At 47.3% G+C, this 12513-nt stretch overlaps 1 pseudogene; it reads right to left on the bottom strand.

Annotated features, from left to right (window-relative positions):
- Nucleotides 1-6654: 6654 nt before the first annotated feature.
- Nucleotides 6655-7802, bottom strand: LOC125521424 (annotated as a pseudogene).
- Between the last annotated feature and the right edge of the window lie 4711 nt (nt 7803-12513).

Raw genomic sequence — 12513 nt, forward strand, 5'->3', positions numbered from 1 at the left:
AAATTATTAAATAGTGCGAAAAAACACCCAAAAATATTTAGAAATATAAAATATATATAAATCAAACATAAACAAACGAAACATAATAAGACTCCCTACTGGCAGGGCCACTACGGGATCCCTCGAGCTACTATCTCGCTAAAAGCTAGACATAGCGGGCACCTCCTAATCAGCGCTTCAGGCGCCAGTTGAGCCAACTGGCGCTCACTGCAGCACGCCAGTGGGCCGGCCCATGAACAGCAGCGCAAAAATTATTAAATAGTGCGAAAAAACACCCAAAAATATTTAGAAATATAAAATATATATAAATCAAACATAAACAAACGAAACATAACAAGACTCCCTACTGGCAGGGCCACTACGGGATGTCTCGAGCTACTATCTCGCTAAAAGCTAGACATAGCAGGCACCTTCTAATCAGCGCTTCAGACGCCAGTTGAGCCAACTGGCGCTCACTGCAGCACGCCAGTGGGCCGGCCATGAACAGCAGCGCAAAAATTATTAAATAGTTCCAAAAATTAGAAATATAAAATATATATAAATCAAACATAAACAAACGAAACATAACAAGACTCCCTACTGGCAGGGCCACTACGGGATCCCTCGAGCTACTATCTCGCTAAAAGCTAGACATAGCGGGCACCTCCTAATCAGCGCTTCAGGCGCCAGTTGAGCCAACTGGCGCTCACTGCAGCACGCTAGTGGGCCGGCCCATGAACAGCAGCGCAAAAATTATTAAATAGTGCGAAAAAACACCCAAAAATATTTAGAAATATAAAATATATATAAATCAAACATAAACAAACGAAACATAACAAGACTCCCTACTGGCAGGGCCACTACGGGATCCCTCGAGCTACTATCTCGCTAAAAGCTAGACATAGCAGGCACCTTCTAATCAGCGCTTCAGGCGCCAGTTGAGCCAACTGGCGCTCACTGCAGCACGCCAGTGGGCCGGCCATGAACAGCAGCGCAAAAATTATTAAATAGTTCTCAAAACACCCAAAAAGGGCTGGGGGGGGGGGGGGGGGGGGGTTCGAACAGGCTCCATTTCGTTCAACGCGCGTTCAGTTGACCACTTGTGCTACGATGCCTTGGTTGTAATATTGGTGCGCGTAGATTTCAATAACAAAATAGTAGCCGCGCTATTTAGGAAACTTGATTTCTTTTCAAGCATAAACGTGAACAAAAATTCAATGTCCACAGATTCGAAAACCATCATGAATTAGAAAAAAGTTCATCGAATTTGAAAAAGTTCACTAAATTTTGAAAAAGTTCATCAAATTTAGAAAAGTTCATCAACTTTTCAAAAAAGTTCATCGGATTTGAAAAAAGAGTTCATCGAATTTGAAGAAAGTTCATGGAATTTGAAAAGCGTTCATCGAAATATAAAAACAGTTTATCAATTTAAAAAAAAGGTTCATGAATTTTAATAAGGACGCAATAAAGAAAACAAAAATAAGAAACAGAAAAGCAGAAGAAAAAATGAAAAAGAAGACGAAAAAAAGCAGAACCGAAGTAAAGAATAAGAGAAAAAGAGAACAATCAGTCAACTACTGGTGCAGTGGACGCAATAAAGAGAACGAAGGCTCACCGTGAAGTGGTTGCCGGTTCGAAACCGGGATCATGCTCATTTTTTGCGTTTGGAAAACAAATTATATGGGGCGGCCCAGCTCGTTTGCAGAATGCACATTAACAGACGCCTGCAACGCTAAATAGGATTTGCCTACGTAGCGGCGCCGTAAACGCATCACAATCACATTGGATTGGATGAAAACCAGCCAAAGTGGGCCGTCTCAATACATGCGTGGCCGTTTGCTCTACTACCAGCAACAGCGGCCTAGTCCACGTTGCTGTCATCCACTCATTCCAAAAAAAAGTACATGATGCTGTAAAAGAAATGGAAATGAGCTTATTTCACCATCTTTTACTACTAAATAAAATACTTTTTGTAGCCTTAAAAAACCGGATGACAAACTGGTGAACCGACAGTCAAATCAATCGATGAAAACTTGAACCGACAACTTCACTGGTTTAAAACTATGGTATAAAGGGTTGACCAACAAATTGGAGTATTTAGAGCATCTACAGCCGGACCTCTCAAACCCGCCTCATACGCGCTGAAAGAACATGCGGTGCCCCCATGTTTGGTTTTGGTAATTGATGACAATCTCTATGGACTAATGGTTGCCTTGAGTTATATTTGAAGGTTTTGTCCATAGACTTTTCTTGGAGTACATGTGTTGGTTTCAAGGACAGTTGGTGTCGACCAAGGTGCTATTCAAGGAATTATCCAAAGATTGATCATGTGGGTGTTGAGCTTATTGCAAGCATGTCTTGAAGAAGAAGATTGTGTGATCATTCATGTTTACCTTCAAGACATCATCCAAATAAAGAGAATTGGAAAGATTCAAGGTTGATCAAGATTAAGTCAAGAATGAATCAAGTTGATCAACACACAAAGCATACAAGATGTACTGAGGGATCAAGTGATCCCATGGTATGGTAAGCATTATCAATTACGCTTTGTATACTAACCCATGGTCTTCGTGAGAGTTCGATGTGGGGTTAGGTTGCCGTGTGCAAGTTCAAGTGATGCATCACGAAGAGATCAAGTGCTTGAAGTTTGCCGTCCATTGTGGTGACAATGGACTTGTGAAGATGTGCGGAAGAGTTGCTCACCCATAGTGGAGTATGGGGGAGCAATCTACTAGTCTTCATCAAGCCAACGCAATCAAGAAAGGTGATCCAACTTGAGGAAGTCAAGATCGTCATCATCTAGCTCAAGTGGACCATGTGCAAGACAAAGGTTTTCCCTTGATAGGTTTTCTATTTTACCGGTCTCATAGTGGTAGTTGGGAGACCGGGTTATAGGATCGATTGCCGTACTATCAAGGGGGGCTCTTGATGAGTAGCTTGATCGTATCGTTCGTAGAGAGCTCAAACCATTGCATCCTTGCATTATCTTTTTTGGTTCTTATTTGGTTCTTCTCTCTGAGAGTTTTGGAGCTTATGGTCATCTTAATGACAAGCTCAAGTTCATCGAAAACGGAGTTCACATGCATTTTCTATGATGTTTTCGATGTTGGAGGTTTTACCGGTTCTTCTCAGTTGGAGGTTTCACTCCTCTATTTGTTAGGCATACCTCCCCTGCCTCTTCTTACTATAACCAGTCGATGTTTTGATGCTACTCGTCCTCTTGTTTCCAACAAGCTTGAGTTTGCTCAATTCGGAACTCATATGCAGAAGTTATGGCAGTTCTAGTTTTCCGTGGAGTATTCTTGTTTTGGTGGAAGTGGCTGTAGGATGGCGCCAACGGTAGTACCGCTGGGCCGGAGCGGCAGTACCGCGTATCGCCACAAGCGGTAGTACCGCTATCCCACAGCGGTAGTACCGCCCATGGCCATAAGCGATAGTTCGGCTCCGGATCCGCGCTGGTACCGCCTCGACTCGAGACGTGGTTTTCTCGTGTCGGGTTCGGCGGCAGTAGGAGCAGTAGTACCGCTCATGTGCGGTAGTAACGCGGCTACCACCGCCCCTAGTGCCGCTCAATGGCCCTCCTCCCTGTTCCTTCTCCCTGTGCTCGTGGTAGGCGCTATGCGCGGTCCCAGCGGTAGTATCGCTGGGCCACGCGGCAGTACCGCTGCGGCCACTGGTAGTACCGCTGGCTCCAGCGGTAGTGCCGCTCATACGGCTCTGCCTCGCACTCTGTTTCGCTCCGCTCTCCGTGTTCTATCGCCCGGGCGGTAGTACCGCCCCCCTTAGCGGTAGTATCGCTCGTGCGCGGACTGAGCACATAACGGTTGGATTCGGGAGCTCCTATAAAAGAGGGTCTTCTTCCCCATTCAACCTTATCCTTTGAGCTCGCGTTCTTCCCTCATTGTTGACCTTCTTCGAGCTTGCTAACTCTCAATCCCTCCATGGATTCTTGCTAGTTTTTTAGGGAAAAGAGAGAGGAGATCTAGATCCACATTTCCACCAATCACTTTCTCCTCTATGTGAGGGGAACCCCTTGGATCTAGATCTTGGATTTCATCGTGTTCTCTTCTTTGTTCTTTCTCTCATTTTCCTCCCTAGCATTTGTTGCTTCGGTGGGATTTGGGAGAGAAGGACTTGGGCACTCTGTGTGCCCTTGCCATTGCATTTGGTGCATCGGTTTGAGTTCTCCACGGTGATACGTGGAAGTTACAAGTTGAGAAGCTTATTACTCTTAGGTGCTTGGGACCCTTGAGCTTGTTCCTCTTGGGTGCTTGGGCGCCCTAGACGGTTGAGGTCACCTCGGAGCCATATTCCATTGTGGTGAAGCTTCGTGGTGTCGTTGGGGAGTTAACCCCAACCTTTGTGGTGTTCGGAGCTCAATCATTGTGGTGTAAAGCTCCGGGCAAGCGTCGGCATCTCCAATTAGGTTGTGGAGATCGCCCCGAGTAATTTGACGGGTTTCGGTGACCGCCCCCAAGGGTTGCCAAAGTGTACGGGTTCGGTAACCGCCCCTAAGGGTTGCCATTTGTACGGGTTCGGTGACTGTCCTCAAGGGTCCCTTAGTGGAATCATGACATCTTGCATTGTGCGAGGGCGTGAGGAGATTACGGTGGCCCTACTGGCTTCTTGGGGAGCATTGTGCCTCCACACCGCTCCAAACGGAGATTAGCATCCGCAAGGGTGTGAACTTCGGGATACATCATCGTCTCCGCGTGCCTCGGTTATCTCTTACCCGAGCTCTTTTACTTATGCACTTTACTTTGTGATAGTCATATTGTTTCTTGTCATATATCTTGCTATCACATAGTTGCTTATCTTGCTTAGCTTAAGTTGTTGGTGCACATAGGTGAGCCTAGTTGTTTTAGGTTTTGTGCTTGACAAATTAACCGCTAGGTTTATTCCGCATTTGTTCAAGCCTAAACCGTAATTATTTTAAAACACCTATTCACCCCCCCCCCCTCTAGGCGACATCCACGATCTTTCACGCGCGAGGCGGGCCGCCTGTTCACTGACTGGTCACGTTTTTTCGATCCAGATAGACGACTCAAACGGGCCTCAAACACCCGGGCTGATCGGCATCCACCATATCCAAGCCAAATATGGGACACCCGGGCACGCCTACCACGTCGAACCTGGCCCATGCTGGCCCACCCGACCCTACTTATATTCGTCCCCATCCTCTCGCCAGAGCAAACCCTAGCCACTTCACTCCACTCCCCTCTGCCACCCCAGCTCACCTCCGGCGGTTTCCGGCCTTCTCCGCCATGGCAGGCAGCGGATCAGACTCCGACCAGTCTGGATTCGTCGACCGGAGTGTCATCCCGTGTGGGTTGGAAGAGGCAATGGCAGTCCGCATTGCACCCCGCCGCTGACAATGATAGTGCCTGGCCGGCGGACAGGTCCATCCGTGCGCCGCGACGCCTTAGCGTCAGCTCACCGGGCGCTCGGGTCCTCTGGTGCTGGATCCTTGTGGTCCCGGCAGCCGGAACACCTCTCCTTCCTCATCACCGGCCGGGGAGACTATGAGTCCCAGCGGTAACGGGCGGCCCGCTGTGGGAAGGAGAGGATAAGGGCCGCCGAGTCCCGTATCGCGGCGAAAATGGCGGCAGTGGAGGCGGCTGATACGGCGGCGCAGGCGGCCGCAGAGGAGAAGCCATCCGCACCCGCATTGTGAAGAAACGGCTGCGGAGGAACACGCGCGCCCTCGCCCGAGAGAAGAAACGGGCGGTCCGTGCCATGGCTGGACTACCACCGAAGAAGACGGCGAGGTCAGCACCGGCGACGAGCAGATCCAGCTCGATCTGTACTACTTTTTCGACCGGTACTTCCGCGAGGACAGCAAAGGCGTCGGGAAGGGCAAGGGCAGTCGTGGGTAAACTCCACCATAGACATGCCAAATTTTGCTAGTCCGATGGCATGTATAGTGTAGTGTGATGGAGTAGTCGGACGATGTGTGTGCATCGACGTAGTTGCATGAGTTTGTATGGATTTAAGATATGGTAATTCACGTGTCCGGGCATTTGAGGGATTGGATTTGCCAAGTCCCGGTTGTAGATGCTGTTAACGGAACGTCCCATTCCCAACAGTAGATATGTATCAATTTATATCTGGGTTAGATGGAAACAAATCATCTAATTTTTAGCTCTTTTGGAAAGGTGCCAAACGGTAAACAATCCCAACCATAAATATCTCCGATCACCGTCGCTGGCCAACGGTCTATTCACGTCTATTAAGAAAACCATGATTTCTCATATTTATTAATTAATATGAGGTGCAGTTTTTGTTCTTGGTAGTGTTATGCAATCAGAAGTAATGGATTCTAGTCTCTTGAGTTGAAGTTTGGATTTGTTTTCTATCTTTTAATTTATTTATTTAATGAGCATGGCTTCTGTTTTTAGTTGACACGCTAATGTTTGCCTCACAATATTATAAAAGGTGCATTGTTGAAATACATGTTCCACTTCCTTCATTTGTAAGATGAAAATAATCTAAACAACAATAAAAAACAAAACTGTAGGTATTGATGAAAACACATCATGGACCAAGACCTGGAACACTTAGCATGCATATTTTTCCCAAAGATCCTAATTAAGAAAATAGTCCAAAGGATAATGAATTTGGAAACAAATATATTTTATTTCAATTTAGCTCTTAAATGTAAGCGCTAAATAGCATCTACAAAAGCTCTCCATAGTCTATAAGACCATCAATATCTTGTCCGGTAGAAGAGGGCGGCACATCAACCCATCCACCATTTACCATGGAAGACTGTCCTAGATCAGTACCGCTAGAGCCTAAGTAATCATCCATCCCTAGGAAATTATTGTAGAACGACTGATCTGATAGAGCATGACCCCATTGTTTAGTGTTAAATGGGTCATCAATAGAAAAAGCATTGCCACTCGAGTATCCAAATAGTGGAGAGGCCTCCAAATTATGCCCTAACGTTGAGTCGTGGTTTGCATCACTTTGTTGTGGCTGCACTATGTTGCAAGGACTTTCATAGTTCTGAACATGCAACTCCTGGGGTTGAGTTTGCTCATGTACCTGATTTGGTATGGTTTGGACATGGGAAGCCAAGTGTGGAGCTAAAGATGGTGGCGCAAAGTCAAACATTTGTGGTACCTGCATAGGAAAAAGTGGTACCGAAGTTTGTTCTGGTTGTGATGGTAGTGGATCTGCAGGTGGCTGGAGTTGTGAGAGATTGTGAGGCCACGATGGCTGCATTAGTGAATGAGTAGTACCCAAATGATCTGTCGGCAGAACACTTGGTACTTGCAGATCTTGTGCTACACATGTGCCACTGGTCTTGGCTTCACGACCATGCAATGGAGGTAGCCGGCATCTAATGTCTTTTTGGACCCGAGAGAGCTCACTGAAGAGCTTATTTAGATCTTCAAGACCGAGATCTTGTTCGTTCGTGAAGATAAGATTTGCCACCATACTTGGATTCTCTTCTTGGATACTTTTCATATGAAGGATGGAAGTTTGTTTCGGTCTTCCTCGGTCATGTTCTCCATGTCCAACTGAGCCACCTCGTTTTGTAGGCTTCCAATCCTAGCAGTGGTTGCCTCATTGGTGCAGGGAACTGCTGGTGGAGCTCCAAATAGGAAAGAATCAACAATGGGATCAGCCAATGGTGTGCCAAATGAGTGCATCTTTCCATTGTTTGTCTCTAGGACGACTGCAACCCTAGCCCTGGTGAGGGCAGAGATGTCAGTCGCCCTCTTGAACAAACCGGAACGTCGCTTGTAGAAGGTGAGATCACGGTCTTTGTCATTCTGGATGTATGCCACACCTGACCGCCGCTCTTTCCTCGGCATACTATTGTGGACAAAGAGGAAGAAACTTACTACTACAAATAGGAAGCACAAGTATCTACAGAAAACTAGAGATTTACAGGTACTGTTGGCTAACAGCATATTGGTGTAGGATATGAGAAGATGTACTCCCCTTATATAGAATAAAAGGGTTGTATGGGAGTGCTATTTGACTATGCTAAGACTATGTAAATATTTAGTAAGAATTAACATACATAACTCATAAAAGGTGCTAGTTTATGGATACTATTAACTCTCGTCCAAATATACATATGTGAATGCAGTGACATCCTTCTTTGCAACCACTGATATGTCTTTCTTATGATGTAAGTATTCACATCCATATATAGAACTATTAACACTTACAAAAATTGAAATATTAAATGATTGCCATTTGACTACATCCATATCCTTATCTAGAAGTATTAATGGGAGTTAAACCCAACTAAGTTTTACTCTAATATACAAAATAATTGTGGTCAAATTTGTTTGGTTGTTAATTGCGTCCAAATCCTTTGTTGATCACATTGATTACATCCTAATATATCAGTGATCCCATTTATTACACGCATATCCTGTACTATCTATGAACTATCTAATCTAGAAGTGGTCGTCCTTTAATCCATAATACGCTAGTATAACATGGACCTTGCTAAGGGAGTCCTGGGTTAGGGGGTCCTCGGACAGCCGGACTATATACTTTGGCTGGACTGTTGGACTATGAAGATACAAGATTGAAGACTTCGTCCCGTCTCCGGGTGGGACTCTCCTTTGTGTGGAAGGCAAGCTTGGCAATTCAGATATGTAGATCTCCTCCCTTGTAACCGACTTTGTGTAACCCTAGCCCCCTCTGGTGTCTATATAAACCGGAGGGTTTAGTCCCGTAGGACAAGAACAATCATAATCATAGGCTAGCTTCTAGGGTTTAGCCTCTACTATCTCGTGGTAGATCAACTCTTGTAATACTCATATCATCAAGATCAATCAAGCAGGAAGTAGGGTATTACCTCCATCGAGAGGGCCCGAACCTGGGTAAACATTGTGTCCCCTGCCTCCTGTTACCATCGCCTTAGACGCACAGTTCGGGACCCCCTACCCGAGATCCGCCGGTTTTGACACCGACATTGGTGCTTTCATTGAGAGTTCCACTGTGTCGTCACGTAAAGGCTTGATGGCTCCTTCGATCATCGGCAACGATGCGATCCAGGGTGGTTTTCTCCCCGGACAGATCGTATTCGGCGGCTTCGCACTGCGGGCCAACTCGCTTGGCCATCTGGAGCAGATCGAGAGCTACGCCCCTGGCCGTCAGGTCAGGTTTGGAAACTTAAACTATACCGCAGACATCCGCGGAGACTTGATCTTCGACGGATTCGAGCTAGTGTCAGGTGCGCCGCACAGTCACGACGAGCATGACTTAGCTCTGCCGCCAGACAGTGTTCGGTAGATCACACCTGTGGCAACTCCGGCCCTCGATCAGGAGCAGATCACGCCGTCCGAGGACGGGTGGATGGACCCTGCCACGGAGGCTGCACACTCAATGGCGATAGTGCCGAATACTGACTTCACCTCCTATGAGACCTGTGTTGCCAGATCCTTGGATTCGTCCCCGGCCACGGGCTCCGAACCGCCTGCGTCCGTGCCTATCAAATCTGATTGGGCGCCGATCATGGAGTTTTCCTCCGCGGATATCTTTCAGCACTCGCCCTTGGGCGATGTGCTAAATTCATTAAGGTCTCTCTCCTTGTCAGGAGGCCCTTGCGACCGAAGCTATGGGCTGGAGTAGGAAGCGGACGACGAAGAAATTCATTCCCCACCCACCACCCACTTAATAGCCACTGTCGACGACTTAACCGACATGCTTGATTTCAACTCCCAAGACATCGACGGTATGGACGACGATGCAGGAGAGGAACAGGACAGCCACTTCATCACACGATATATACATGGTGGATACACCCAAAGAAAACAATGATGAGGAACGGCAGGATGCAGCGAAGGATAATACCCTCGACAAGCAACCAAAGCGACGACGTAGGCGCCGCTCCAAATCCCACCTCGGCAAAAACAGCGATAACAACGCAATAAATAATAATACCCCGGTCGACTCCAAAGCAAACGACGACCACATGGACCCAGCGATAGAGCAGGATGAACCAGCGGACGGTGAACATAGTACGGAGCCGTTGTCCCATCACGGCGACGCCGAGGGTAAAGCTCATCAACCTATCTTCGGAGAGGAGAACAGTCCGGACGACGATGCACACATCATCCCGGAAAGGCACTTGGAGCAAGAGGACCTCCATAAAAGGCTTATTGCCACCGCGAGGAGTCTGAAGAAGCAGAAGCAAAGTGCTTAAGGCCGCAAAATACACTCAATAGTAGATGGAACAAAGTGCTCGACACTGAAGAAAAGTACGGTGGCAGCCGCCACACAAAGAGCTATCCAAAGCGCAAGCTGCTGCCCGAATTCGATGACGAGGCTTTAGAGCCTATACAGCCGAAAAATAAAACGGCCGATCAGCCGGATCGACCACCCCGTGGCCGCGATAGGGCGGCTAACGATGTCGCACATAATGTCAGCACGATTTACGTGAGGACTTGCACCAAAAAGCCGGTATGACCAGTCCATCTACGGATCTAGGAAGCGCGCTCCGGCACAGAATCAAAACCGAACACTACAACCGTCAGAATGCCATGGCACATCCAATACAGGGGTGCCGCACCTATGCTTCACCGATGAGGTGCTGGATCCACGAATTTCCCAGAAGGATTCAAACCGTGAACATAGAGGCATACGACGGAGACAGACCCTGGGTCTGGATTGAGGACTTTATCCTTCATATCCACATGGCTCGGAGATGATCTCCATCAAAATACTTGCCCTCAAGTTGAAAGGACCAGCTCGGCACTGGCGAAGAGCCTCCCGAAAACAATTGGAAGTATGGGAAGAGTTGAAGATGCTTTCAGGGCATTTTTCAAGGGACTATGTCCGACTCTCACGGATACAGATTTTAATCATATAATTCAGCGCCCGGAGAGTCAAGACCCGAAAACTTTGAAAATCCTCACTAAAAGAAATCAAATTGTCGACGCGAACCGCGGCAGCCTTATGCGGCTTTACTCTTCTTGTCGATGTAAGAATGGCTCGCGCAACCACCTCAGAGGAAAAAAGCCGTAGGACAATGGCAGCTAACAAGCTTATGACCCACTTGTTGCTCGGGCGAGAGAACAGATGTGCTGGGCCGTATGGCATCCCACAAACCGCGGACAATAGAGTCTAGGGATGGCAATGGGAAACCATGACTGCAATAAAGCAAGCGTCCGAAACAAAAGACAGCCCAGACAACACGGCGGTAAACGCCGGATTCAGGGGCTCTCGACCCGGTCAACGGAAAAAGCCATTTAAAGGCAGCAGAGATGGACCGTCCAGCCTAAACAAGATTCTAGACAGATTATGTCAGATTCATGGCACCTCCGACAAACCTGCAAATCACACCAACAGAGAATGCTGGGTCTTCAAGCAGGCCGGCAAGCTAAACGCCGAACACAAGGGGAGGGAGACACCAAGCGAAGACGAGGATGAGCCTCGCCAGCCGAACACTAGGGGACAGAAAAAATTCCCACCAGAGGTCAAAACAGTGAACATGATTTACGCAACTCACATACCGAAGAGGAGGCGCCAGCGCGCGCCCCGAGACGTATACGCCGTGGAGCACGTCACCCCCAAGTTCAACCCTTGGTCGGCCCGCCCGATCACTTTTGATCGCAGGGATCACTGAAAGTGCGTTATATCGACTAGAGGGGGGTGAATAGGCGATTTTTATGAAATTCTTCACTGAGGAATTTGCCGGTGAGGAAATTCCTTAGCGAAGAACTACTAGCAGCGGAATAGTACTCAAAAGTAAACATAACAGAATACAAGCATAGTCATCATGATGAAATGAAGACAGGCACAGAGTACAGAGCGAAGCAGGATAACACAGGATGAAGACAAACAGACTGAAGAAATTGAACTGAGGAAATTGAGAAAGTCTTCAGTCAAAGTCTTCAAACACAGATATGAACAAGCACACAACACAGTTATGAGGAAATGAAAGAGTTGAGGAAATAGAACCAGTAAGCTTAGGTGAAGACAATGATTTGGTAGACCAGTTCCAACTGCTGTCTAGTTGTACGTCTGGTTGGAGCGGCTGAGTATTTAAACTCGAGGACACACAGTCCCAGACACCCAACACGGACACTAGGACACAGTCCTCACCGTATTCTCCTTGAACTAAGGTCACACAGACCTCGTCCAATCACTCGTGGTAAGTCTTCAGGTGACTTCCAAACCTTCACACAAACTTGGTCACTCGGCGATCCACAATTTCCTCTTGGATGCTCTAGACCATGACACCTAACCGTCTGGAAGATGCATAGTCTTCAAAGGTAACAAGCGTCGGATCCACGCAGGATCAATCTCTTCAGTGATGCTCAATCACTTTGGGTTTGTAGGTGTTTGCGTTTGGGTTTTAGTTTTCCTCACTTGATGATTTTCGCTCAAAGTCCTCGGAGGATGGGATGCTCTCAAATGACAAGTGTCAGTTTCTCTCGGAGCAGCCACCCAGCTAGTGATTGTAGGGGCTGCTATTTATAGCCTAGGGAGCAGCCCGACATGATAAGACATAAATGCCCTTCAATGATATGACCGTTAGGTGGGTAGATATTTTGGGAC

Source organism: Triticum urartu, chromosome 7 (genome assembly GCF_003073215.2).
Source record: "Triticum urartu cultivar G1812 chromosome 7, Tu2.1, whole genome shotgun sequence".
NCBI classification, from domain to species: Eukaryota; Viridiplantae; Streptophyta; class Magnoliopsida; order Poales; family Poaceae; genus Triticum; species Triticum urartu.